General features: G+C 52.0%; 1 protein-coding gene across 2 annotated transcripts in view; it reads right to left on the bottom strand.

Annotated features, from left to right (window-relative positions):
- The window catches only part of BRPF3 (bromodomain and PHD finger containing 3), a 215,812-nt gene extending 215,380 nt beyond the window's left edge, over positions 1–432 (bottom strand). For both annotated transcript variants that reach the window (XM_073666610.1, XM_073666609.1), the window contains exon 1: positions 12–432. The gene's annotated coding sequence lies outside the window, so the exon portion shown is untranslated. The remainder of the gene's footprint in view (positions 1–11) is intronic.
- Between the last annotated feature and the right edge of the window lie 24,759 nt (positions 433–25,191).

Here is a 25,191-nt window from a genome sequence, read left to right on the forward strand (position 1 = left end):
ATTATACATACACATTCGCAGCTGCTTCCTTTCCCTCTGTTCACCGCTCAGTCTTCAGTTCCTCCCCAGCATTGTCGGCAGCACACACGGAGAAGGGCGGTCAGCTACAGCAGAGCAGGGAAACATGGCTGACCACACACGGGGAATGTACAACAGCTCTCAGGTCTGATAACGGCCGGAGGGCAGACACACTACAGGCTGGAAGACACCAACATGGAAGCAGAGGGCTGAACGTTCACCACAGCGGCAAACGGAGGAGAAAACGGCCATTTACGTGCGTGGGTCACATGATCCGATCACGTACGTTACACAGTCCGTATACTAAGCAGCATCTCATATAAAAGTGCAAATGACATAAACAGCCACGGAGAGCGACACAGCGAAGGAGGAGCTACGAGAAAAGGGGAGGAGCAAGAGAGGAATCCAGGGAGGAAGAGATCATTTCCAGCAGCCGCCATGTTTCCGCTTCCGGAGCATATAGGTGTCTGCTTGTGCCGTGCTGAGGAATCAGCAGATATAGTTAACATACACTGTGGGGAATAGCTGAGCCTAGAATGCATGGGCTCCTGGTAGATCCTCCCTGCAGCTCATACATTGTAGCCAGTACAGTAGTGATGTCTATAGTGTATGGGCTCCTGGTAGGTCCTCCCTGCAGCCCATACATTGTAGCCTGTACAGTAGTGATGTCTATAGCGTATGGGCTCCTGGTAGATCCTCCCTGCAGCCTATACATTGTAGCCAGTACAGTAGTGATGTCTATAGCGTATGGGCTCCTGGTAGGTCCTCCCTGCAGCCTATACATTGTAGCCAGTACAGTAGTGATGTCTATAGCGTATGGGCTCCTGGTAGGTCCTCCCTGCAGCCTATACATTGTAGCCAGTACAGTAGTGATGTCTATAGCGTATGGGCTCCTGGTAGATCCTCCCTGCAGCCCATACATTGTAGCCAGTACAGTAGTGATGTCTATAGCGTATGGGCTCCTGGTAGATCCTCCCTGCGGCCCATACATTGTAGCCAGTACAGCAGTGATGTCTATAGCGTATGGGCTCCTGGTAGATCCTCCCTGCAGCCCATACATTGTAGCCACTACAGTAGTGATGTCTATAGCGTATGGGCTCCTGGTAGATCCTCCCTGCAGCCCATACATTGTAGCCAGTACAGTAGTGATGTCTATAGCGTATGGGCTCCTGGTAGGTCCTCCCTGCAGCCCATACATTGTAGCCAGTACAGTAGTGATGTCTATAGCGTATGGGCTCCTGGTAGGTCCTCCCTGCAGCCCATACATTGTAGCCAGTACAGTAGTGATGTCTATAGCGTATGGGCTCCTGGTAGGTCCTCCCTGCGGCCCATACATTGTAGCCAGTACAGTAGTGATGTCTATAGCGTATGGGCTCCTGGTAGGTCCTCCCTGCAGCCCATACATTGTAGCCAGTACAGTAGTGATGTCTATAGCGTATGGGCTCCTGGTAGGTCCTCCCTGCGGCCCATACATTGTAGCCAGTACAGTAGTGATGTCTATAGCGTATGGGCTCCTGGTAGATCCTCCCTGCAGCCCATACATTGTAGCCAGTACAGTAGTGATGTCTATAGCGTATGGGCTCCTGGTAGGTCCTCCCTGCAGCCTATACATTGTAGCCAGTACAGTAGTGATGTCTATAGCGTATGGGCTCCTGGTAGATCCTCCCTGCAGCCCATACATTGTAGCCAGTACAGTAGTGATGTCTATAGCGTATGGGCTCCTGGTAGATCCTCCCTGCAGCCCATACATTGTAGCCACTACAGTAGTGATGTCTATAGCGTATGGGCTCCTGGTAGATCCTCCCTGCAGCCCATACATTGTAGCCAGTACAGTAGGGATGTCTATAGCGTATGGGCTCCTGGTAGATCCTCCCTGCAGCCTATACATTGTAGCCAGTACAGTAGTGATGTCTATAGCGTATGGGCTCCTGGTAGGTCCTCCCTGCAGCCTATACATTGTAGCCAGTACAGTAGTGATGTCTATAGCGTATGGGCTCCTGGTAGATCCTCCCTGCAGCCCATACATTGTAGCCAGTACAGTAGTGATGTCTATAGCGTATGGGCTCCTGGTAGATCCTCCCTGCGGCCCATACATTGTAGCCAGTACAGCAGTGATGTCTATAGCGTATGGGCTCCTGGTAGATCCTCCCTGCAGCCCATACATTGTAGCCACTACAGTAGTGATGTCTATAGCGTATGGGCTCCTGGTAGATCCTCCCTGCAGCCCATACATTGTAGCCAGTACAGTAGTGATGTCTATAGCGTATGGGCTCCTGGTAGGTCCTCCCTGCAGCCCATACATTGTAGCCAGTACAGTAGTGATGTCTATAGCGTATGGGCTCCTGGTAGGTCCTCCCTGCAGCCCATACATTGTAGCCAGTACAGTAGTGATGTCTATAGCGTATGGGCTCCTGGTAGGTCCTCCCTGCGGCCCATACATTGTAGCCAGTACAGTAGTGATGTCTATAGCGTATGGGCTCCTGGTAGGTCCTCCCTGCAGCCCATACATTGTAGCCAGTACAGTAGTGATGTCTATAGCGTATGGGCTCCTGGTAGGTCCTCCCTGCGGCCCATACATTTTAGCCAGTACAGTAGTGATGTCTATAGCGTATGGGCTCCTGGTAGGTCCTCCCTGCGGCCCATACATTGTAGCCAGTACAGTAGTGATGTCTATAGCGTATGGGCTCCTGGTAGGTCCTCCCTGCAGCCCATACATTGTAGCCAGTACAGTAGTGATGTCTATAGCGTATGGGCTCCTGGTAGGTCCTCCCTGCGGCCCATACATTGTAGCCAGTACAGTAGTGATGTCTATAGCGTATGGGCTCCTGGTAGGTCCTCCCTGCAGCCCATACATTGTAGCCAGTACAGTAGTGATGTCTATAGCGTATGGGCTCCTGGTAGGTCCTCCCTGCAGCCCATACATTGTAGCCAGTACAGTAGTGATGTCTATAGCGTATGGGCTCCTGGTAGGTCCTCCCTGCAGCCCATACATTGTAGCCAGTACAGTAGTGATGTCTATAGCGTATGGGCTCCTGGTAGGTCCTCCCTGCGGCCCATACATTGTAGCCAGTACAGTAGTGATGTCTATAGCGTATGGGCTCCTGGTAGGTCCTCCCTGCGGCCCATACATTGTAGCCAGTACAGTAGTGATGTCTATAGCGTATGGGCTCCTGATAGGTCCTCCCTTCAGCCCATACATTGTAGCCAGTACAGTAGTGATGTCTATAGCGTATGGGCTCCTGGTAGGTCCTCCCTGCGGCCCATACATTGTAGCCAGTACAGTAGTGATGTCTATAGAGTATGGGCTCCTGGTAGATCCTCCCTGCAGCCCATACATTGTAGCCAGTACAGTAGTGATGTCTATAGCGTATGGGCTCCTGGTAGGTCCTCCCTGCAGCCCATACATTGTAGCCAGTACAGTAGTGATGTCTATAGCGTATGGGCTCCTGGTAGGTCCTCCCTGCAGCCCATACATTGTAGCCAGTACAGTAGTGATGTCTATAGCGTATGGGCTCCTGGTAGGTCCTCCCTGCGGCCCATACATTGTAGCCAGTACAGTAGTGATGTCTATAGCGTATGGGCTCCTGGTAGGTCCTCCCTGCGGCCCATACATTTTAGCCAGTACAGTAGTGATGTCTATAGCGTATGGGCTCCTGGTAGGTCCTCCCTGCGGCCCATACATTGTAGCCAGTACAGTAGTGATGTCTATAGCGTATGGGCTCCTGGTAGGTCCTCCCTGCAGCCCATACATTGTAGCCAGTACAGTAGTGATGTCTATAGCGTATGGGCTCCTGGTAGGTCCTCCCTGCGGCCCATACATTGTAGCCAGTACAGTAGTGATGTCTATAGCGTATGGGCTCCTGGTAGGTCCTCCCTGCAGCCCATACATTGTAGCCAGTACAGTAGTGATGTCTATAGCGTATGGGCTCCTGGTAGGTCCTCCCTGCAGCCCATACATTGTAGCCAGTACAGTAGTGATGTCTATAGCGTATGGGCTCCTGGTAGGTCCTCCCTGCAGCCCATACATTGTAGCCAGTACAGTAGTGATGTCTATAGCGTATGGGCTCCTGGTAGGTCCTCCCTGCGGCCCATACATTGTAGCCAGTACAGTAGTGATGTCTATAGCGTATGGGCTCCTGGTAGGTCCTCCCTGCGGCCCATACATTGTAGCCAGTACAGTAGTGATGTCTATAGCGTATGGGCTCCTGATAGGTCCTCCCTTCAGCCCATACATTGTAGCCAGTACAGTAGTGATGTCTATAGCGTATGGGCTCCTGGTAGGTCCTCCCTGCGGCCCATACATTGTAGCCAGTACAGTAGTGATGTCTATAGAGTATGGGCTCCTGGTAGATCCTCCCTGCAGCCCATACATTGTAGCCAGTACAGTAGTGATGTCTATAGCGTATGGGCTCCTGGTAGGTCCTCCCTGCAGCCCATACATTGTAGCCAGTACAGTAGTGATGTCTATAGCGTATGGGCTCCTGGTAGGTCCTCCCTGCAGCCCATACATTGTAGCCAGTACAGTAGTGATGTCTATAGCGTATGGGCTCCTGGTAGGTCCTCCCTGCGGCCCATACATTGTAGCCAGTACAGTAGTGATGTCTATAGCGTATGGGCTCCTGGTAGGTCCTCCCTGCAGCCCATACATTGTAGCCAGTACAGTAGTGATGTCTATAGCGTATGGGCTCCTGGTAGGTCCTCCCTGCAGCCCATACATTGTAGCCAGTACAGTAGTGATGTCTATAGCGTATGGGCTCCTGATAGGTCCTCCCTGCAGCCCATACATTGTAGCCAGTACAGTAGTGATGTCTATAGCGTATGGGCTCCTGGTAGGTCCTCCCTGCGGCCCATACATTGTAGCCAGTACAGTAGTGATGTCTATAGTGTATGGGCTCCTGGTAGGTCCTCCCTGCGGCCCATACATTGTAGCCAGTACAGTAGTGATGTCTATAGCGTATGGGCTCCTGGTAGATCCTCCCTGCAGCCCATACATTGTAGCCAGTACGGTAGTGATGTCTATAGCGTATGGGCTCCTGGTAGATCCTCCCTGCAGCCCATACATTGTAGCCAGTACAGTAGTGATGTCTATAGCGTATGGGCTCCTGGTAGATCCTCCCTGCAGCCCATACATTGTAGCCAGTACAGTAGTGATGTCTATAGCGTATGGGCTCCTGATAGGTCCTCCCTGCAGCCCATACATTGTAGCCAGTACAGTAGTGATGTCTATAGCGTATGGGCTCCTGGTAGGTCCTCCCTGCAGCCCATACATTGTAGCCAGTACAGTAGTGATGTCTATAGCGTATGGGCTCCTGGTAGGTCCTCCCTGCGGCCCATACATTGTAGCCAGTACAGTAGTGATGTCTATAGCGTATGGGCTCCTGGTAGGTCCTCCCTGCAGCCCATACATTGTAGCCAGTACAGTAGTGATGTCTATAGCGTATGGGCTCCTGGTAGGTCCTCCCTGCGGCCCATACATTTTAGCCAGTACAGTAGTGATGTCTATAGCGTATGGGCTCCTGGTAGGTCCTCCCTGCGGCCCATACATTGTAGCCAGTACAGTAGTGATGTCTATAGCGTATGGGCTCCTGGTAGGTCCTCCCTGCAGCCCATACATTGTAGCCAGTACAGTAGTGATGTCTATAGCGTATGGGCTCCTGGTAGGTCCTCCCTGCGGCCCATACATTGTAGCCAGTACAGTAGTGATGTCTATAGCGTATGGGCTCCTGGTAGGTCCTCCCTGCAGCCCATACATTGTAGCCAGTACAGTAGTGATGTCTATAGCGTATGGGCTCCTGGTAGGTCCTCCCTGCAGCCCATACATTGTAGCCAGTACAGTAGTGATGTCTATAGCGTATGGGCTCCTGGTAGGTCCTCCCTGCAGCCCATACATTGTAGCCAGTACAGTAGTGATGTCTATAGCGTATGGGCTCCTGGTAGGTCCTCCCTGCGGCCCATACATTGTAGCCAGTACAGTAGTGATGTCTATAGCGTATGGGCTCCTGGTAGGTCCTCCCTGCGGCCCATACATTGTAGCCAGTACAGTAGTGATGTCTATAGCGTATGGGCTCCTGATAGGTCCTCCCTTCAGCCCATACATTGTAGCCAGTACAGTAGTGATGTCTATAGCGTATGGGCTCCTGGTAGGTCCTCCCTGCGGCCCATACATTGTAGCCAGTACAGTAGTGATGTCTATAGAGTATGGGCTCCTGGTAGATCCTCCCTGCAGCCCATACATTGTAGCCAGTACAGTAGTGATGTCTATAGCGTATGGGCTCCTGGTAGGTCCTCCCTGCAGCCCATACATTGTAGCCAGTACAGTAGTGATGTCTATAGCGTATGGGCTCCTGGTAGGTCCTCCCTGCAGCCCATACATTGTAGCCAGTACAGTAGTGATGTCTATAGCGTATGGGCTCCTGGTAGGTCCTCCCTGCGGCCCATACATTGTAGCCAGTACAGTAGTGATGTCTATAGCGTATGGGCTCCTGGTAGGTCCTCCCTGCGGCCCATACATTTTAGCCAGTACAGTAGTGATGTCTATAGCGTATGGGCTCCTGGTAGGTCCTCCCTGCGGCCCATACATTGTAGCCAGTACAGTAGTGATGTCTATAGCGTATGGGCTCCTGGTAGGTCCTCCCTTCAGCCCATACATTGTAGCCAGTACAGTAGTGATGTCTATAGCGTATGGGCTCCTGGTAGGTCCTCCCTGCGGCCCATACATTGTAGCCAGTACAGTAGTGATGTCTATAGAGTATGGGCTCCTGGTAGATCCTCCCTGCAGCCCATACATTGTAGCCAGTACAGTAGTGATGTCTATAGCGTATGGGCTCCTGGTAGGTCCTCCCTGCAGCCCATACATTGTAGCCAGTGCAGTAGTGATGTCTATAGCGTATGGGCTCCTGGTAGGTCCTCCCTGCAGCCCATACATTGTAGCCAGTACAGTAGTGATGTCTATAGCGTATGGGCTCCTGGTAGGTCCTCCCTGCGGCCCATACATTGTAGCCAGTACAGTAGTGATGTCTATAGCGTATGGGCTCCTGGTAGGTCCTCCCTGCAGCCCATACATTGTAGCCAGTACAGTAGTGATGTCTATAGCGTATGGGCTCCTGGTAGGTCCTCCCTGCAGCCCATACATTGTAGCCAGTACAGTAGTGATGTCTATAGCGTATGGGCTCCTGATAGGTCCTCCCTGCAGCCCATACATTGTAGCCAGTACAGTAGTGATGTCTATAGCGTATGGGCTCCTGGTAGGTCCTCCCTGCGGCCCATACATTGTAGCCAGTACAGTAGTGATGTCTATAGTGTATGGGCTCCTGGTAGGTCCTCCCTGCGGCCCATACATTGTAGCCAGTACAGTAGTGATGTCTATAGCGTATGGGCTCCTGGTAGATCCTCCCTGCAGCCCATACATTGTAGCCAGTACGGTAGTGATGTCTATAGCGTATGGGCTCCTGGTAGATCCTCCCTGCAGCCCATACATTGTAGCAAGTACAGTAGTGATGTCTATAGCGTATGTGCTTCTGGTAGATCCTCCCTGCAGCCCATACATTGTAGCCAGTACAGTAGGGATGTCTATAGTGTATGGGCTCCTGGTAGGTCCTCCCTGCGGCCCATACATTGTAGCCAGTACAGCAGTGATGTCTATAGCGTATGGGCTCCTGGTAGGTCCTCCCTGCGGCCCATACATTGTAGCCAGTACAGCAGTGATGTCTATAGCGTATGGGCTCCTGATAGATCCTCCCTGCGGCCCATACATTGTAGCCAGTACAGTAGTGATGTCTATAGCGTATGGGCTCCTGGTAGATCCTCCCTGCGGCCCATACATTGTAGCCAGTACAGTAGTGATGTCTATAGCGTATGGGCTCCTGGTAGGTCCTCCCTGCAGCCCATACATTGTAGCCAGAACAGTAGTGATGTCTATAGCGTATGGGCTCCTGGTAGATCCTTCCTGCAGCCCATACATTGTAGCCAGTACAGTAGTGATGTCTATAGCGTATGGGCTCCTGGTAGATCCTCCCTGCAGCCCATACATTGTAGCCAGTACAGCAGTGATGTCTATAGCGTATGGGCTCCTGGTAGATCCTCCCTGCGGCCCATACATTGTAGCCAGAACAGTAGTGATGTCTATAGCGTATGGGCTCCTGGTAGATCCTCCCTGCAGCCCATACATTGTAGCCAGTACAGTAGTGAGGTCTATAGCGTATGGGTTCCTGGTAGATCCTCCCTGCAGCCCATACATTGGAGCCACTACAGTAGTGATGTCTATAGCGTATGGGCTCCTGGTAGGTCCTCCCTGCGGCCCATACATTGTAGCCAGTACAGTAGTGATGTCTATAGCGTATGGGCTCCTGGTAGGTCCTCCCTGCAGCCCATACATTGGAGCCACTACAGTAGTGATGTCTATAGCGTATGGGCTCCTGGTAGATCCTCCCTGCAGCCCATACATTGTAGCCAGTACAGTAGTGATGTCTATAGCGTATGGGCTCCTGGTAGATCCTCCCTGCGGCCCATACATTGTAGCCAGTACAGTAGTGAGGTCTATAGCGTATGGGCTCCTGGTAGATCCTCCCTGCGGCCCATACATTGTAGCCAGTACAGTAGTGATGTCTATAGCGTATGGGCTCCTGGTAGATCCTCCCTGCGGCCCATACATTGTAGCCAGTACAGTAGTGATGTCTATAGAGTATGGGCTCCTGGTAGATCCTCCCTGCAGCCCATACATTGTAGCCAGTACAGTAGTGATGTCTATAGCGTATGGGCTCCTGATAGACCCTCCCTGCAGCCCATACATTGTAGCCAGTACAGTAGTGATGTCTATAGCGTATGGGCTCCTGGTAGGTCCTCCCTGCAGCCTATACGTTGTAGCCAGTACAGTAGTGATGTCTATAGCGTATGGGCTCCTGGTAGATCCTCCCTGCAACCCATACATTGTAGCCAGTACAGTAGTGATGTCTATAGCGTATGGGCTCCTGGTAGGTCCTCCCTGCGGCCCATACATTGTAGCCAGTTCAGTAGTGATGTCTATAGCGTATGGGCTCCTGGTAGGTCCTCCCTGCAGCCCATACATTGTAGCCAGTACAGTAGTGATGTCTATAGCGTATGGGCTCCTGGTAGGTCCTCCCTGCAGCCCATACATTGTAGCCAGTACAGTAGTGATGTCTATAGCGTATGGGCTCCTGATAGGTCCTCCCTGCAGCCCATACATTGTAGCCAGTACAGTAGTGATGTCTATAGCGTATGGGCTCCTGGTAGGTCCTCCCTGCAGCCCATACATTGTAGCCAGTACAGTAGTGATGTCTATAGCGTATGGGCTCCTGATAGGTCCTCCCTGCAGCCCATACATTGTAGCCAGTACAGTAGTGATGTCTATAGCGTATGGGCTCCTGGTAGGTCCTCCCTGCAGCCCATACATTGTAGCCAGTACAGTAGTGATGTCTATAGCGTATGGGCTCCTGGTAGGTCCTCCCTGCGGCCCATACATTGTAGCCAGTACAGTAGTGATGTCTATAGCGTATGGGCTCCTGGTAGGTCCTCCCTGCAGCCCATACATTGTAGCCAGTACAGTAGTGATGTCTATAGCGTATGGGCTCCTGGTAGGTCCTCCCTGCGGCCCATACATTTTAGCCAGTACAGTAGTGATGTCTATAGCGTATGGGCTCCTGGTAGGTCCTCCCTGCGGCCCATACATTGTAGCCAGTACAGTAGTGATGTCTATAGCGTATGGGCTCCTGGTAGGTCCTCCCTGCAGCCCATACATTGTAGCCAGTACAGTAGTGATGTCTATAGCGTATGGGCTCCTGGTAGGTCCTCCCTGCGGCCCATACATTGTAGCCAGTACAGTAGTGATGTCTATAGCGTATGGGCTCCTGGTAGGTCCTCCCTGCGGCCCATACATTGTAGCCAGTACAGTAGTGATGTCTATAGCGTATGGGCTCCTGGTAGGTCCTCCCTGCAGCCCATACATTGTAGCCAGTACAGTAGTGATGTCTATAGCGTATGGGCTCCTGGTAGGTCCTCCCTGCAGCCCATACATTGTAGCCAGTACAGTAGTGATGTCTATAGCGTATGGGCTCCTGGTAGGTCCTCCCTGCGGCCCATACATTGTAGCCAGTACAGTAGTGATGTCTATAGCGTATGGGCTCCTGGTAGGTCCTCCCTGCGGCCCATACATTGTAGCCAGTACAGTAGTGATGTCTATAGCGTATGGGCTCCTGATAGGTCCTCCCTTCAGCCCATACATTGTAGCCAGTACAGTAGTGATGTCTATAGCGTATGGGCTCCTGGTAGGTCCTCCCTGCGGCCCATACATTGTAGCCAGTACAGTAGTGATGTCTATAGAGTATGGGCTCCTGGTAGATCCTCCCTGCAGCCCATACATTGTAGCCAGTACAGTAGTGATGTCTATAGCGTATGGGCTCCTGGTAGGTCCTCCCTGCAGCCCATACATTGTAGCCAGTACAGTAGTGATGTCTATAGCGTATGGGCTCCTGGTAGGTCCTCCCTGCAGCCCATACATTGTAGCCAGTACAGTAGTGATGTCTATAGCGTATGGGCTCCTGGTAGGTCCTCCCTGCGGCCCATACATTGTAGCCAGTACAGTAGTGATGTCTATAGCGTATGGGCTCCTGGTAGGTCCTCCCTGCAGCCCATACATTGTAGCCAGTACAGTAGTGATGTCTATAGCGTATGGGCTCCTGGTAGGTCCTCCCTGCAGCCCATACATTGTAGCCAGTACAGTAGTGATGTCTATAGCGTATGGGCTCCTGATAGGTCCTCCCTGCAGCCCATACATTGTAGCCAGTACAGTAGTGATGTCTATAGCGTATGGGCTCCTGGTAGGTCCTCCCTGCGGCCCATACATTGTAGCCAGTACAGTAGTGATGTCTATAGCGTATGGGCTCCTGGTAGGTCCTCCCTGCAGCCCATACATTGTAGCCAGTACAGTAGTGATGTCTATAGCGTATGGGCTCCTGATAGGTCCTCCCTGCAGCCCATACATTGTAGCCAGTACAGTAGTGATGTCTATAGCGTATGGGCTCCTGGTAGGTCCTCCCTGCAGCACATACATTGTAGCCAGTACAGTAGTGATGTCTATAGCGTATGGGCTCCTGATAGGTCCTCCCTGCAGCCCATACATTGTAGCCAGTACAGTAGTGATGTCTATAGCGTATGGGCTCCTGGTAGGTCCTCCCTGCAGCCCATACATTGTAGCCAGTACAGTAGTGATGTCTATAGCGTATGGGCTCCTGGTAGGTCCTCCCTGCGGCCCATACATTGTAGCCAGTACAGTAGTGATGTCTATAGCGTATGGGCTCCTGGTAGGTCCTCCCTGCAGCCCATACATTGTAGCCAGTACAGTAGTGATGTCTATAGCGTATGGGCTCCTGGTAGGTCCTCCCTGCGGCCCATACATTGTAGCCAGTACAGTAGTGATGTCTATAGCGTATGGGCTCCTGGTAGGTCCTCCCTGCAGCCCATACATTGTAGCCAGTACAGTAGTGATGTCTATAGCGTATGGGCTCCTGGTAGGTCCTCCCTGCGGCCCATACATTGTAGCCAGTACAGTAGTGATGTCTATAGCGTATGGGCTCCTGGTAGGTCCTCCCTGCGGCCCATACATTGTAGCCAGTACAGTAGTGATGTCTATAGCGTATGGGCTCCTGATAGGTCCTCCCTGCGGCCCATACATTGTAGCCAGTACAGTAGTGATGTCTATAGCGTATGGGCTCCTGGTAGGTCCTCCCTGCAGCCCATACATTGTAGCCAGTACAGTAGTGATGTCTATAGCGTATGGGCTCCTGGTAGGTCCTCCCTGCAGCCCATACATTGTAGCCAGTACAGTAGTGATGTCTATAGCGTATGGGCTCCTGATAGGTCCTCCCTGCAGCCCATACATTGTAGCCAGTACAGTAGTGATGTCTATAGCGTATGGGCTCCTGGTAGGTCCTCCCTGCGGCCCATACATTGTAGCCAGTACTGTAGTGATGTCTATAGCGTATGGGCTCCTGGTAGGTCCTCCCTGATGCCCATACATTGTAGCCAGTACAGTAGTGATGTCTATAGCGTATGGGCTCCTGATAGGTCCTCCCTGCAGCCCATACATTGTAGCCAGTACAGCAGTGATGTCTATAGTGTATGGGCTCCTGGTAGGTCCTCCCTGCGGCCCATACATTGTAGCCAGTACAGTAGTGATGTCTATAGCGTATGGGCTCCTGATAGGTCCTCCCTGCAGCCCATACATTGTAGCCAGTACAGTAGTGATGTCTATAGCGTATGGGCTCCTGGTAGGTCCTCCCTGCGGCCCATACATTGTAGCCAGTACAGTAGTGATGTCTATAGCGTATGGGCTCCTGGTAGGTCCTCCCTGCGGCCCATACATTGTAGCCAGTACAGTAGTGATGTCTATAGCGTATGGGCTCCTGATAGGTCCTCCCTGCGGCCCATACATTGTAGCCAGTACAGTAGTGATGTCTATAGCGTATGGGCTCCTGGTAGGTCCTCCCTGCGGCCCATACATTGTAGCCAGTACAGTAGTGATGTCTATAGCGTATGGGCTCCTGATAGGTCCTCCCTGCGGCCCATACATTGTAGCCAGTACAGTAGTGATGTCTATAGCGTATGGGCTCCTGGTAGGTCCTCCCTGCAGCTCATACATTGTAGCCTGTACAGTAGTGATGTCTATAGCGTATGGGCTCCTGGTAGGTCCTCCCTGCAGCTCATACATTGTAGCCTGTACAGTAGTGATGTCTATAGCGTATGGGCTCCTGGTAGGTCCTCCCTGTGCCCATACATTGTAGCCAGTACAGTAGTGATGTCTATAGAGTATGGGCTCCTGATAGGTCCTCCCTGCAGCCCATACATTGTAGCCAGTACAGCAGTGATGTCTATAGCGTATGGGCTCCTGGTAGGTCCTCCCTGCGGCCCATACATTGTAGCCAGTACAGTAGTGATGTCTATAGCGTATGGGCTCCTGGTAGATCCTCCCTGCGGCCCATACATTGTAGCCAGTACAGTAGTGAGGTCTATAGCGTATGGGCTCCTGGTAGATCCTCCCTGCGGCCCATACATTGTAGCCAGTACAGTAGTGATGTCTATAGCGTATGGGCTCCTGGTAGATCCTACCTGCGGCCCATACATTGTAGCCAGTACAGTAGTGATGTCTATAGAGTATGGGCTCCTGGTAGATCCTCCCTGCAGCCCATACATTGTAGCCAGTACAGTAGTGATGTCTATAGCGTATGGGCTCCTGATAGATCCTCCCTGCAGCCCATACATTGTAGCCAGTACAGTAGTGATGTCTATAGCGTATGGGCTCCTGGTAGGTCCTCCCTGCAGCCTATACGTTGTAGCCAGTACAGTAGTGATGTCTATAGCGTATGGGCTCCTGGTAGATCCTCCCTGCAACCCATACATTGTAGCCTGTACAGTAGTGATGTCTATAGCGTATGGGCTCCTGGTAGGTCCTCCCTGTGCCCATACATTGTAGCCAGTACAGTAGTGATGTCTATAGAGTATGGGCTCCTGGTAGATCCTCCCTGCAGCCCATACATTGTAGCCAGTACAGTAGTGATGTCTATAGCGTATGGGCTCCTGGTAGATCCTCCCTGCGGCCCATACATTGTAGCCAGTACAGTAGTGAGGTCTATAGCGTATGGGCTCCTGGTAGATCCTCCCTGCGGCCCATACATTGTAGCCAGTACAGTAGTGATGTCTATAGCGTATGGGCTCCTGGTAGATCCTCCCTGCGGCCCATACATTGTAGCCAGTACAGTAGTGATGTCTATAGAGTATGGGCTCCTGGTAGATCCTCCCTGCAGCCCATACATTGTAGCCAGTACAGTAGTGATGTCTATAGCGTATGGGCTCCTGATAGATCCTCCCTGCAGCCCATACATTGTAGCCAGTACAGTAGTGATGTCTATAGCGTATGGGCTCCTGGTAGGTCCTCCCTGCAGCCTATACGTTGTAGCCAGTACAGTAGTGATGTCTATAGCGTATGGGCTCCTGGTAGATCCTCCCTGCAACCCATACATTGTAGCCAGTACAGTAGTGATGTCTATAGCGTATGGGCTCCTGGTAGGTCCTCCCTGCGGCCCATACATTGTAGCCAGTACAGTAGTGATGTCTATAGCGTATGGCCTCCTGGTAGGTCCTCCCTGCAGCCCATACATTGTAGCCAGTACAGTAGTGATGTCTATAGCGTATGGGCTCCTGATAGGTCCTCCCTGCAGCCCATACATTGTAGCCAGTACAGTAGTGATGTCTATAGCGTATGGGCTCCTGGTAGGTCCTCCCTGCAGCCCATACATTGTAGCCAGTACAGTAGTGATGTCTATAGCGTATGGGCTCCTGATAGGTCCTCCCTGCAGCCCATACATTGTAGCCAGTACAGTAGTGATGTCTATAGCGTATGGGCTCCTGGTAGGTCCTCCCTGCAGCCCATACATTGTAGCCAGTACAGTAGTGATGTCTATAGCGTATGGGCTCCTGGTAGGTCCTCCCTGCGGCCCATACATTGTAGCCAGTACAGTAGTGATGTCTATAGCGTATGGGCTCCTGGTAGGTCCTCCCTGCAGCCCATACATTGTAGCCAGTACAGTAGTGATGTCTATAGCGTATGGGCTCCTGGTAGGTCCTCCCTGCGGCCCATACATTTTAGCCAGTACAGTAGTGATGTCTATAGCGTATGGGCTCCTGGTAGGTCCTCCCTGCGGCCCATACATTGTAGCCAGTACAGTAGTGATGTCTATAGCGTATGGGCTCCTGGTAGGTCCTCCCTGCAGCCCATACATTGTAGCCAGTACAGTAGTGATGTCTATAGCGTATGGGCTCCTGGTAGGTCCTCCCTGCGGCCCATACATTGTAGCCAGTACAGTAGTGATGTCTATAGCGTATGGGCTCCTGGTAGGTCCTCCCTGCAGCCCATACATTGTAGCCAGTACAGTAGTGATGTCTATAGCGTATGGGCTCCTGGTAGGTCCTCCCTGCAGCCCATACATTGTAGCCAGTACAGTAGTGATGTCTATAGCGTATGGGCTCCTGGTAGGTCCTCCCTGCAGCCCATACATTGTAGCCAGTACAGTAGTGATGTCTATAGCGTATGGGCTCCTGGTAGGTCCTCCCTGCAGCACATACATTGTAGCCAGTACAGTAGTGATGTCTATAGCGTATGGGCTCCTGATAGGTCCTCCCTGCAGCCCATACATTGTAGCCAGTACAGTAGTGATGTCTATAGCGTATGGGCTCCTGGTAGGTCCTCCCTGCAGCCCATACATTGTAGCCAGTACAGTAGTGATGTCTATAGCGTATGGGCTCCTGGTAGGTCCTCCCTGCAGCCCATACATTGTAGCCAGTACAGTAGTGATGTCTATAGCGTATGGGCTCCTGGTAGGTCCTCCCTGCGGCCCATACATTGTAGCCAGTACAGTAGTGATGTCTATAGCGTATGGGCTCCTGGTAGGTCCTCCCTGCAGCCCATACATTGTAGCCAGTACAGTAGTGATGTCTATAGCGTATGGGCTCCTGGTAGGTCCTCCCTGCGGCCCATACATTGTAGCCAGTACAGTAGTGATGTCTATAGCGTATGGGCTCCTGGTAGGTCCTCCCTGCGGCCCATACATTGTAGCCAGTACAGTAGTGATGTCTATAGCGTATGGGCTCCTGGTAGGTCCTCCCTGCGGCCCATACATTGTAGCCAGTACAGTAGTGATGTCTATAGCGTATGGGCTCCTGGTAGGTCCTCCCTGCGGCCCATACATTGTAGCCAGTACAGTAGTGATGTCTATAGCGTATGGGCTCCTGATAGGTCCTCCCTGCGGCCCATACATTGTAGCCAGTACAGTAGTGATGTCTATAGCGTATGGGCTCCTGGTAGGTCCTCCCTGCAGCCCATACATTGTAGCCAGTACAGTAGTGATGTCTATAGCGTATGGGCTCCTGGTAGGTCCTCCCTGCAGCCCATACATTGTAGCCAGTACAGTAGTGATGTCTATAGCGTATGGGCTCCTGATAGGTCCTCCCTGCAGCCCATACATTGTAGCCAGTACAGTAGTGATGTCTATAGCGTATGGGCTCCTGGTAGGTCCTCCCTGCGGCCCATACATTGTAGCCAGTACTGTAGTGATGTCTATAGCGTATGGGCTCCTGGTAGGTCCTCCCTGATGCCCATACATTGTAGCCAGTACAGTAGTGATGTCTATAGCGTATGGGCTCCTGATAGGTCCTCCCTGCAGCCCATACATTGTAGCCAGTACAGCAGTGATGTCTATAGTGTATGGGCTCCTGGTAGGTCCTCCCTGCGGCCCATACATTGTAGCCAGTACAGTAGTGATGTCTATAGCGTATGGGCTCCTGATAGGTCCTCCCTGCAGCCCATACATTGTAGCCAGTACAGTAGTGATGTCTATAGCGTATGGGCTCCTGGTAGGTCCTCCCTGCGGCCCATACATTGTAGCCAGTACAGTAGTGATGTCTATAGCGTATGGGCTCCTGGTAGGTCCTCCCTGCGGCCCATACATTGTAGCCAGTACAGTAGTGATGTCTATAGCGTATGGGCTCCTGATAGGTCCTCCCTGCGGCCCATACATTGTAGCCAGTACAGTAGTGATGTCTATAGCGTATGGGCTCCTGGTAGGTCCTCCCTGCGGCCCATACATTGTAGCCAGTACAGTAGTGATGTCTATAGCGTATGGGCTCCTGATAGGTCCTCCCTGCGGCCCATACATTGTAGCCAGTACAGTAGTGATGTCTATAGCGTATGGGCTCCTGGTAGGTCCTCCCTGCAGCTCATACATTGTAGCCTGTACAGTAGTGATGTCTATAGCGTATGGGCTCCTGGTAGGTCCTCCCTGCAGCTCATACATTGTAGCCTGTACAGTAGTGATGTCTATAGCGTATGGGCTCCTGGTAGGTCCTCCCTGTGCCCATACATTGTAGCCAGTACAGTAGTGATGTCTATAGAGTATGGGCTCCTGATAGGTCCTCCCTGCAGCCCATACATTGTAGCCAGTACAGCAGTGATGTCTATAGCGTATGGGCTCCTGGTAGGTCCTCCCTGCGGCCCATACATTGTAGCCAGTACAGTAGTGATGTCTATAGCGTATGGGCTCCTGGTAGATCCTCCCTGCGGCCCATACATTGTAGCCAGTACAGTAGTGAGGTCTATAGCGTATGGGCTCCTGGTAGATCCTCCCTGCGGCCCATACATTGTAGCCAGTACAGTAGTGATGTCTATAGCGTATGGGCTCCTGGTAGATCCTACCTGCGGCCCATACATTGTAGCCAGTACAGTAGTGATGTCTATAGAGTATGGGCTCCTGGTAGATCCTCCCTGCAGCCCATACATTGTAGCCAGTACAGTAGTGATGTCTATAGCGTATGGGCTCCTGATAGATCCTCCCTGCAGCCCATACATTGTAGCCAGTACAGTAGTGATGTCTATAGCGTATGGGCTCCTGGTAGGTCCTCCCTGCAGCCTATACGTTGTAGCCAGTACAGTAGTGATGTCTATAGCGTATGGGCTCCTGATAGATCCTCCCTGCAGCCCATACATTGTAGCCAGTACAGTAGTGATGTCTATAGCGTATGGGCTCCTGGTAGGTCCTCCCTGCAGCCTATACGTTGTAGCCAGTACAGTAGTGATGTCTATAGCGTATGGGCTCCTGGTAGATCCTCCCTGCAACCCATACATTGTAGCCAGTACAGTAGTGATGTCTATAGCGTATGGGCTCCTGGTAGGTCCTCCCTGCAGCCCATACATTGTAGCCAGTACAGTAGTGATGTCTATAGCGTATGGGCTCCTGGTAGGTCCTCCCTGCAGCACATACATTGTAGCCAGTACAGTAGTGATGTCTATAGCGTATGGGCTCCTGATAGGTCCTCCCTGCAGCCCATACATTGTAGCCAGTACAGTAGTGATGTCTATAGCGTATGGGCTCCTGGTAGGTCCTCCCTGCAGCCCATACATTGTAGCCAGTACAGTAGTGATGTCTATAGCGTATGGGCTCCTGGTAGGTCCTCCCTGCGGCCCATACATTGTAGCCAGTACAGTAGTGATGTCTATAGCGTATGGGCTCCTGGTAGGTCCTCCCTGCAGCCCATACATTGTAGCCAGTACAGTAGTGATGTCTATAGCGTATGGGCTCCTGGTAGGTCCTCCCTGCGGCCCATACATTGTAGCCAGTACAGTAGTGATGTCTATAGCGTATGGGCTCCTGGTAGGTCCTCCCTGCAGCCCATACATTGTAGCCAGTACAGTAGTGATGTCTATAGCGTATGGGCTCCTGGTAGGTCCTCCCTGCGGCCCATACATTGTAGCCAGTACAGTAGTGATGTCTATAGCGTATGGGCTCCTGGTAGGTCCTCCCTGCGGCCCATACATTGTAGCCAGTACAGTAGTGATGTCTATAGCGTATGGGCTCCTGATAGGTCCTCCCTGCGGCCCATACATTGTAGCCAGTACAGTAGTGATGTCTATAGCGTATGGGCTCCTGGTAGGTCCTCCCTGCAGCCCATACATTGTAGCCAGTACAGTAGTGATGTCTATAGCGTATGGGCTCCTGGTAGGTCCTCCCTGCAGCCCATACATTGTAGCCAGTACAGTAGTGATGTCTATAGCGTATGGGCTCCTGATAGGTCCTCCCTGCAGCCCATACATTGTAGCCAGTACAGTAGTGATGTCTATAGCGTATGGGCTCCTGGTAGGTCCTCCCTGCGGCCCATACATTGTAGCCAGTACTGTAGTGATGTCTATAGCGTATGGGCTCCTGGTAGGTCCTCCCTGATGCCCATACATTGTAGCCAGTACAGTAGTGATGTCTATAGCGTATGGGCTCCTGATAGGTCCTCCCTGCAGCCCATACATTGTAGCCAGTACAGCAGTGATGTCTATAGTGTATGGGCTCCTGGTAGGTCCTCCCTGCGGCCCATACATTGTAGCCAGTACAGTAGTGATGTCTATAGCGTATGGGCTCCTGATAGGTCCTCCCTGCAGCCCATACATTGTAGCCAGTACAGTAGTGATGTCTATAGCGTATGGGCTCCTGGTAGGTCTCCCTGCGGCCCATACATTGTAGCCAGTACAGTAGTGATGTCTATAGCGTATGGGCTCCTGGTAGGTCCTCCCTGCGGCCCATACATTGTAGCCAGTACAGTAGTGATGTCTATAGCGTATGGGCTCCTGATAGGTCCTCCCTGCGGCCCATACATTGTAGCCAGTACAGTAGTGATGTCTATAGCGTATGGGCTCCTGGTAGGTCCTCCCTGCGGCCCATACATTGTAGCCAGTACAGTAGTGATGTCTATAGCGTATGGGCTCCTGATAGGTCCTCCCTGCGGCCCATACATTGTAGCCAGTACAGTAGTGATGTCTATAGCGTATGGGCTCCTGGTAGGTCCTCCCTGCAGCTCATACATTGTAGCCTGTACAGTAGTGATGTCTATAGCGTATGGGCTCCTGGTAGGTCCTCCCTGCGGCCCATACATTGTAGCCAGTACAGTAGTGATGTCTATAGCGTATGGGCTCCTGGTAGATCCTCCCTGCGGCCCATACATTGTAGCCAGTACAGTAGTGAGGTCTATAGCGTATGGGCTCCTGGTAGATCCTCCCTGCGGCCCATACATTGTAGCCAGTACAGTAGTGATGTCTATAGCGTATGGGCTCCTGGTAGATCCTACCTGCGGCCCATACATTGTAGCCAGTACAGTAGTGATGTCTATAGAGTATGGGCTCCTGGTAGATCCTCCCTGCAGCCCATACATTGTAGCCAGTACAGTAGTGATGTCTATAGCGTATGGGCTCCTGATAGATCCTCCCTGCAGCCCATACATTGTAGCCAGTACAGTAGTGATGTCTATAGCGTATGGGCTCCTGGTAGGTCCTCCCTGCAGCCTATACGTTGTAGCCAGTACAGTAGTGATGTCTATAGCGTATGGGCTCCTGGTAGATCCTCCCTGCAACCCATACATTGTAGCCTGTACAGTAGTGATGTCTATAGCGTATGGGCTCCTGGTAGGTCCTCCCTGTGCCCATACATTGTAGCCAGTACAGTAGTGATGTCTATAGAGTATGGGCTCCTGGTAGATCCTCCCTGCAGCCCATACATTGTAGCCAGTACAGTAGTGATGTCTATAGCGTATGGGCTCCTGGTAGATCCTCCCTGCGGCCCATACATTGTAGCCAGTACAGTAGTGAGGTCTATAGCGTATGGGCTCCTGGTAGATCCTCCCTGCGGCCCATACATTGTAGCCAGTACAGTAGTGATGTCTATAGCGTATGGGCTCCTGGTAGATCCTCCCTGCGGCCCATACATTGTAGCCAGTACAGTAGTGATGTCTATAGAGTATGGGCTCCTGGTAGATCCTCCCTGCAGCCCATACATTGTAGCCAGTACAGTAGTGATGTCTATAGCGTATGGGCTCCTGATAGATCCTCCCTGCAGCCCATACATTGTAGCCAGTACAGTAGTGATGTCTATAGCGTATGGGCTCCTGGTAGGTCCTCCCTGCAGCCTATACGTTGTAGCCAGTACAGTAGTGATGTCTATAGCGTATGGGCTCCTGGTAGATCCTCCCTGCAACCCATACATTGTAGCCAGTACAGTAGTGATGTCTATAGCGTATGGGCTCCTGGTAGGTCCTCCCTGCGGCCCATACATTGTAGCCAGTACAGTAGTGATGTCTATAGCGTATGGGCTCCTGGTAGGTCCTCCCTGCAGCCCATACATTGTAGCCAGTACAGTAGTGATGTCTATAGCGTATGGGCTCCTGATAGGTCCTCCCTGCAGCCCATACATTGTAGCCAGTACAGTAGTGATGTCTATAGCGTATGGGCTCCTGGTAGGTCCTCCCTGCAGCCCATACATTGTAGCCAGTACAGTAGTGATGTCTATAGCGTATGGGCTCCTGATAGGTCCTCCCTGCAGCCCATACATTGTAGCCAGTACAGTAGTGATGTCTATAGCGTATGGGCTCCTGGTAGGTCCTCCCTGCAGCCCATACATTGTAGCCAGTACAGTAGTGATGTCTATAGCGTATGGGCTCCTGGTAGGTCCTCCCTGCGGCCCATACATTGTAGCCAGTACAGTAGTGATGTCTATAGCGTATGGGCTCCTGGTAGGTCCTCCCTGCAGCCCATACATTGTAGCCAGTACAGTAGTGATGTCTATAGCGTATGGGCTCCTGGTAGGTCCTCCCTGCGGCCCATACATTTTAGCCAGTACAGTAGTGATGTCTATAGCGTATGGGCTCCTGGTAGGTCCTCCCTGCGGCCCATACATTGTAGCCAGTACAGTAGTGATGTCTATAGCGTATGGGCTCCTGGTAGGTCCTCCCTGCAGCCCATACATTGTAGCCAGTACAGTAGTGATGTCTATAGCGTATGGGCTCCTGGTAGGTCCTCCCTGCGGCCCATACATTGTAGCCAGTACAGTAGTGATGTCTATAGAGTATGGGCTCCTGGTAGATCCTCCCTGCAGCCCATACATTGTAGCCAGTACAGTAGTGATGTCTATAGCGTATGGGCTCCTGATAGATCCTCCCTGCAGCCCATACATTGTAGCCAGTACAGTAGTGATGTCTATAGCGTATGGGCTCCTGGTAGGTCCTCCCTGCAGCCTATACGTTGTAGCCAGTACAGTAGTGATGTCTATAGCGTATGGGCTCCTGGTAGATCCTCCCTGCAACCCATACATTGTAGCCTGTACAGTAGTGATGTCTATAGCGTATGGGCTCCTGGTAGGTCCTCCCTGTGCCCATACATTGTAGCCAGTACAGTAGTGATGTCTATAGAGTATGGGCTCCTGGTAGATCCTCCCTGCAGCCCATACATTGTAGCCAGTACAGTAGTGATGTCTATAGCGTATGGGCTCCTGGTAGATCCTCCCTGCGGCCCATACATTGTAGCCAGTACAGTAGTGAGGTCTATAGCGTATGGGCTCCTGGTAGATCCTCCCTGCGGCCCATACATTGTAGCCAGTACAGTAGTGATGTCTATAGCGTATGGGCTCCTGGTAGATCCTCCCTGCGGCCCATACATTGTAGCCAGTACAGTAGTGATGTCTATAGAGTATGGGCTCCTGGTAGATCCTCCCTGCAGCCCATACATTGTAGCCAGTACAGTAGTGATGTCTATAGCGTATGGGCTCCTGATAGATCCTCCCTGCAGCCCATACATTGTAGCCAGTACAGTAGTGATGTCTATAGCGTATGGGCTCCTGGTAGGTCCTCCCTGCAGCCTATACGTTGTAGCCAGTACAGTAGTGATGTCTATAGCGTATGGGCTCCTGGTAGATCCTCCCTGCAACCCATACATTGTAGCCAGTACAGTAGTGATGTCTATAGCGTATGGGCTCCTGGTAGGTCCTCCCTGCGGCCCATACATTGTAGCCAGTACAGTAGTGATGTCTATAGCGTATGGGCTCCTGGTAGGTCCTCCCTGCAGCCCATACATTGTAGCCAGTACAGTAGTGATGTCTATAGCGTATGGGCTCCTGATAGGTCCTCCCTGCAGCCCATACATTGTAGCCAGTACAGTAGTGATGTCTATAGCGTATGGGCTCCTGGTAGGTCCTCCCTGCAGCCCATACATTGTAGCCAGTACAGTAGTGATGTCTATAGCGTATGGGCTCCTGATAGGTCCTCCCTGCAGCCCATACATTGTAGCCAGTACAGTAGTGATGTCTATAGCGTATGGGCTCCTGGTAGGTCCTCCCTGCAGCCCATACATTGTAGCCAGTACAGTAGTGATGTCTATAGCGTATGGGCTCCTGGTAGGTCCTCCCTGCGGCCCATACATTGTAGCCAGTACAGTAGTGATGTCTATAGCGTATGGGCTCCTGGTAGGTCCTCCCTGCAGCCCATACATTGTAGCCAGTACAGTAGTGATGTCTATAGCGTATGGGCTCCTGGTAGGTCCTCCCTGCGGCCCATACATTTTAGCCAGTACAGTAGTGATGTCTATAGCGTATGGGCTCCTGGTAGGTCCTCCCTGCGGCCCATACATTGTAGCCAGTACAGTAGTGATGTCTATAGCGTATGGGCTCCTGGTAGGTCCTCCCTGCAGCCCATACATTGTAGCCAGTACAGTAGTGATGTCTATAGCGTATGGGCTCCTGGTAGGTCCTCCCTGCGGCCCATACATTGTAGCCAGTACAGTAGTGATGTCTATAGCGTATGGGCTCCTGGTAGGTCCTCCCTGCGGCCCATACATTGTAGCCAGTACAGTAGTGATGTCTATAGCGTATGGGCTCCTGGTAGGTCCTCCCTGCAGCCCATACATTGTAGCCAGTACAGTAGTGATGTCTATAGCGTATGGGCTCCTGGTAGGTCCTCCCTGCAGCCCATACATTGTAGCCAGTACAGTAGTGATGTCTATAGCGTATGGGCTCCTGGTAGGTCCTCCCTGCGGCCCATACATTGTAGCCAGTACAGTAGTGATGTCTATAGCGTATGGGCTCCTGGTAGGTCCTCCCTGCGGCCCATACATTGTAGCCAGTACAGTAGTGATGTCTATAGCGTATGGGCTCCTGATAGGTCCTCCCTGCAGCCCATACATTGTAGCCAGTACAGTAGTGATGTCTATAGCGTATGGGCTCCTGGTAGGTCCTCCCTGCGGCCCATACATTGTAGCCAGTACAGTAGTGATGTCTATAGAGTATGGGCTCCTGGTAGATCCTCCCTGCAGCCCATACATTGTAGCCAGTACAGTAGTGATGTCTATAGCGTATGGGCTCCTGGTAGGTCCTCCCTGCAGCCCATACATTGTAGCCAGTACAGTAGTGATGTCTATAGCGTATGGGCTCCTGGTAGGTCCTCCCTGCAGCCCATACATTGTAGCCAGTACAGTAGTGATGTCTATAGCGTATGGGCTCCTGGTAGGTCCTCCCTGCGGCCCATACATTGTAGCCAGTACAGTAGTGATGTCTATAGCGTATGGGCTCCTGGTAGGTCCTCCCTGCAGCCCATACATTGTAGCCAGTACAGTAGTGATGTCTATAGCGTATGGGCTCCTGGTAGGTCCTCCCTGCAGCCCATACATTGTAGCCAGTACAGTAGTGATGTCTATAGCGTATGGGCTCCTGATAGGTCCTCCCTGCAGCCCATACATTGTAGCCAGTACAGTAGTGATGTCTATAGCGTATGGGCTCCTGGTAGGTCCTCCCTGCGGCCCATACATTGTAGCCAGTACAGTAGTGATGTCTATAGTGTATGGGCTCCTGGTAGGTCCTCCCTGCGGCCCATACATTGTAGCCAGTACAGTAGTGATGTCTATAGCGTATGGGCTCCTGGTAGGTCCTCCCTGCAGCCCATACATTGTAGCCAGTACAGTAGTGATGTCTATAGCGTATGGGCTCCTGATAGGTCCTCCCTGCAGCCCATACATTGTAGCCAGTACAGTAGTGATGTCTATAGCGTATGGGCTCCTGGTAGGTCCTCCCTGCAGCACATACATTGTAGCCAGTACAGTAGTGATGTCTATAGCGTATGGGCTCCTGATAGGTCCTCCCTGCAGCCCATACATTGTAGCCAGTACAGTAGTGATGTCTATAGCGTATGGGCTCCTGGTAGGTCCTCCCTGCAGCCCATACATTGTAGCCAGTACAGTAGTGATGTCTATAGCGTATGGGCTCCTGGTAGGTCCTCCCTGCGGCCCATACATTGTAGCCAGTACAGTAGTGATGTCTATAGCGTATGGGCTCCTGGTAGGTCCTCCCTGCAGCCCATACATTGTAGCCAGTACAGTAGTGATGTCTATAGCGTATGGGCTCCTGGTAGGTCCTCCCTGCGGCCCATACATTGTAGCCAGTACAGTAGTGATGTCTATAGCGTATGGGCTCCTGGTAGGTCCTCCCTGCAGCCCATACATTGTAGCCAGTACAGTAGTGATGTCTATAGCGTATGGGCTCCTGGTAGGTCCTCCCTGCGGCCCATACATTGTAGCCAGTACAGTAGTGATGTCTATAGCGTATGGGCTCCTGGTAGGTCCTCCCTGCAGCCCATACATTGTAGCCAGTACAGTAGTGATGTCTATAGCGTATGGGCTCCTGGTAGGTCCTCCCTGCGGCCCATACATTGTAGCCAGTACAGTAGTGATGTCTATAGCGTATGGGCTCCTGGTAGGTCCTCCCTGCGGCCCATACATTGTAGCCAGTACAGTAGTGATGTCTATAGCGTATGGGC

This window comes from Phyllobates terribilis, unplaced genomic scaffold, assembly GCF_046119375.1.
Source record: "Phyllobates terribilis strain yellow unplaced genomic scaffold, ASM4611937v1 Scaffold_2__4_contigs__length_985480577, whole genome shotgun sequence".
NCBI lineage: Eukaryota > Metazoa > Chordata > Amphibia > Anura > Dendrobatidae > Phyllobates > Phyllobates terribilis.